The sequence below is a fragment of the Schistosoma mansoni genome, chromosome 1 (genome assembly GCF_000237925.1).
Source record: "Schistosoma mansoni strain Puerto Rico chromosome 1, complete genome".
Taxonomy (NCBI): Eukaryota; Metazoa; Platyhelminthes; class Trematoda; order Strigeidida; family Schistosomatidae; genus Schistosoma; species Schistosoma mansoni.
The window spans coordinates 27,275,312-27,278,733 of record NC_031495.1 but is presented as its reverse complement, the minus strand read 5'-3'; positions in this window follow the sequence as shown (position 1 = coordinate 27,278,733).

The following is a 3,422-nucleotide window of genomic DNA, read 5'->3' as shown; positions in this document are numbered from 1 at the left end:
CATGCTATCCTGTTAGAATTTTTGTTCTTGCTTTTCTGATTATGATAAAAAGAACTTTGTGTATGAAGTTTCTGTTTTATCGTTTTCTTTTCCTCCATTCTTGCTGGAGGTATTTATAAAGATCCATTCTTTATGCTGGTTCTTTTTATGACCCAGAAGTTCCTGGGCTGTTGAATTTGTTTCTTTAATTCCTTCCAGTTTTTAGTAATGCTTTCCTCTTCTAGTAGGTTTTATAAGACTTGAGAATTGTTGCTAGGAGCTATCATGAATTCATCGAGGTTTTTAGCATCTCGAACGTATGTTTTATTTAGACTTTTAAAGTGTTACTTGTTCGATTGTATAATGCGTTTTAGTGTTAACTCGGCAGTCACTAAGTGTGATCTGAAGCTCCGCTCTTCATTACCACGTCTTTCATGGAACTTCCGAACTTTTTATTGATGCAGATGTGAGTAGTATGGATTTCCGTAATATGATCGAAGCAGAGGTAGGTTGTATATTCTCATTTGTGCAGGTATTTAAAGAATCCTCCACATTCTTCGACTGGTTCGATACAATTTACTCATGTTTTACAACAAACTACCACTCCTGGCTACATCGGATAATGTAGGGGTTGATTAGAAAGTTTCGGATGACCAAACCATGACGTGGCGTCATTCTATCGTGTGATTGATGATTAAATCGAAACGCTTCAGTTATTGCAGGCCTTATGATTGAGAACCACAGTTTACCCATAATCAGTGATTGAAGACTTTATGATATGCCCTGAAGTAGGTTACAGTAGTGCAGTTGCGGTCACTCTCTGTCTACTGTACTGTAATTTCCAACTTTTCTTATATGTCATTCTTTATAAACAGTATCTCATTGGATATCATTTTTCTTCCCCTTCTGTACTTCTCATCTTGTCAATATTCACTCTAACTGCGCTGATATATGGGAAGAAAGCTTGTTTTTGTGTTATCTGCGACTGAATAACTGATCAGAATTAGTAGTAAGTGGTCAAGTTTCAGATTTCAGTCGGCTAATCGTTTATGTAATGGAAATCATACGATTTAAGCTTTTTATTAATACATAAATGTTTATGACTTTTATCAGTTCAAAATTTATTCGTCTTAACACATGCATTCAACATGTGATATTTAAATATATCTAGTTGATTAACAAACCTGACGTACATGTAAATCATACAAGTAAACACTTAAAATTCGTTCGACTAATTTGATTCTTAACGAATTAAAGCATAAACACTTTCGAAAGTTGTCTGTGTATTCGTTACATGCTTTGTATCTCTCTACATAATAACTGTTTTCAAATATGCCTTTGACTTGAGTATGTTTAGTGAGACGAGTCAAATTAAATTACTACCATTCCCAGATTATTACACTAGAGTTTCCATTTTAGTATATTCAAACGAATTTGTATTAAATTTGTATTTGTATTAAATCAATATTGTAGGTGAGTTTACTGTTTTCAAAACTATATATTATGCACGAAGGAATAATTAGGAGCGGTCAATACGATTTCCTGAATCCAGTATCTTAATCCTTATGAAGCATGCCTTTTCAGAACTCCGCCTGTAGCGCTTCTAGAGTTACTACCGGTCCCAAGACCGGGTAAAGGAGTAGGGTTGGACGTGGGATTGGCAACTACATCCTGTAGAAACCAACCTTGCTAAAAAAACTAACCAGATTAAACAATTTAAACTCCCCCCTCCGCGTTGAAGGAAGAATTATGACGCCTCATGATAAAAGCCCAGATTCTTCGGAAGTCCCGAGGCGGATAACCCTTCTAACAACCAGAGCGACTATTAGTATAGGTACATAGAATGTCCGGACAATGTGGGAGACCAGAAGGACCAGTTAAATAGCAACGGAAATGAGGAGGTACAACTTGGCAATGCGCAGAATCAGTCATTTTCATCTCATTTCTGAGAAATTTTGAATTTTCACTTGTTTTTAATTATTTTGGTCAAAATTTTGATTCAGCACAACATTGTTAACTTAATATGGGCATAAATCAAAATGCTATCATCACTTAGTTCTAAGAATTAAGGTAATAAAAATGTTGTTACTTGCAATTCCATTGTGACAAACAGAAGGCAACGCTATATCATTGATTGTTCATGTATGTATAGTCATGAAGTCAGGTAGTAGAGTCTGAAGTTTGTAAAGTTGTTGAAAAATGTAAATCATTATTAAGTTTGTGTTGAAACAGACTACATGTAAATTTGTTTAGATTTGGTTTAATAAATGTCTTTATTTACAAATTGAGATTTTATTTTTTTTATCAGGATCTACGGCTGTTTAGCAATTAATTATCCATATAAAAAGACTAAGTCAAAGTTGAGGAAATGAATATGCATTTAGATATTGCGTTTTATTATTATTAAATTAAGCGTACAGATTAAAGGAGAAATACTTATCCAATCTATTAAACGTAATAAAACTACAACTGGATTAACTAACCCATCTAAGTTTAGGTGATTGAGAAACAATAGACTAAAACTCTAAAGTGAATGCTTAGAATAAATGAAATGTGGCTAGCAGTATAATTTAGGATGCGCGTTTCTTCCTATTCGCGACTCATCAGGTGTTTCTTTTTATCAATGACCACTCACATAGGGTGCACAGATGCCAGCCAAGACTGATTAAAATTCAACCAAAAAATCAACAACAGGATAATTCAAATCATTAACAAATTAAATGTAAAGTGAATAGTTTGAATTCGACAAACAAATTCTGTGGAAGACATTTAACTTATAATAAATTAACAGGAAGCTCTTACTATGTAGACATTGTTACTCGACATCACAAGAGTGTAAGAGGACTTCAAAGCAGTCATGAAAAATCATTGAAATCCGAATTATTGATAGGACATTAACTATAGAAAAAAAAATACTTGAGGATATTTCAAGGAGGAATTTTCAAAATTGGTCAATATTTAATATTGGTTAAGAACCTATTCATCCGATCACTGTTATCTATAAATTCACACTATATTTAACAAAATGTATTTCCCGTGTTTAAGTGCATGCACTCTGATAATCTCCTTGCAAAAAAATAATTTTGTGTGACTACAGTATCGATAATCAAAGTGCATTGACAGGTTTTTGTATGGATAAGAAACAGTTTTATTTTGAACAAAGAGGGATTTATTGATGAAGCTGTCAATGGCTAAGATCAAGAAATGATTCTACAATTATATACTGATAAATTTACCAATTAATCATTTTAAAAAATGATTAACATGGTAAGCAGAGATGGATAATGGCTAGCAGTGGAATCCAGGACGCGCGTTTCGTCCTATTTGGGACTCGTCAGCTGGATGTACCTGCATCTCAGGGTTGATGTTCACTCTGGGATTCGAACCCAGTACCCTCGCTTCAAACGCCATCGCGTTATCCACTCGGCTACCAGGACTCAGTG